Raw genomic sequence first — 431 nt, forward strand, 5'->3', positions numbered from 1 at the left:
CCACGTTGTTGGAGCAGGAACACGGGGCTCTGTCAGGGGCCGCCAGGAACCTGGTCCCCGTCCAAGTGCCCCTGGCCTCGCGCACACAGGGCTCATTATCGAGGCCTCCTCCCCACGGGATTCCCTCCTGGTGCCCCGCTCCCCGTGTTTCCAGGGAAAACAGTGGGAGCAGTCGGCCTCCTGCCGGGGAGGAGGGGGCTGGCCTCCCCTGAACGGCTTCTGTTTCCTCGGACGCAGCCGCACAAAGCGGCCATTGAGACACCAGGATCACACAGGCGGCCGCGGGGACACGCTTCTCACGGGACTCGGGGCGCACGGCTCCGGGGTCCCGGGCGCCCTGCACACTGGCTGGGCAGGAGGCTAGCCCGTGCCCCTCGCTTGCTGTGCTCCCCGTTTCCATCCCGGGGGCGGCGGCTCCCACACCCAGGACG

This window comes from Myotis davidii, unplaced genomic scaffold (genome assembly GCF_000327345.1).
Source record: "Myotis davidii unplaced genomic scaffold, ASM32734v1 scaffold1364, whole genome shotgun sequence".
In the NCBI taxonomy this organism is placed as follows: domain Eukaryota; kingdom Metazoa; phylum Chordata; class Mammalia; order Chiroptera; family Vespertilionidae; genus Myotis; species Myotis davidii.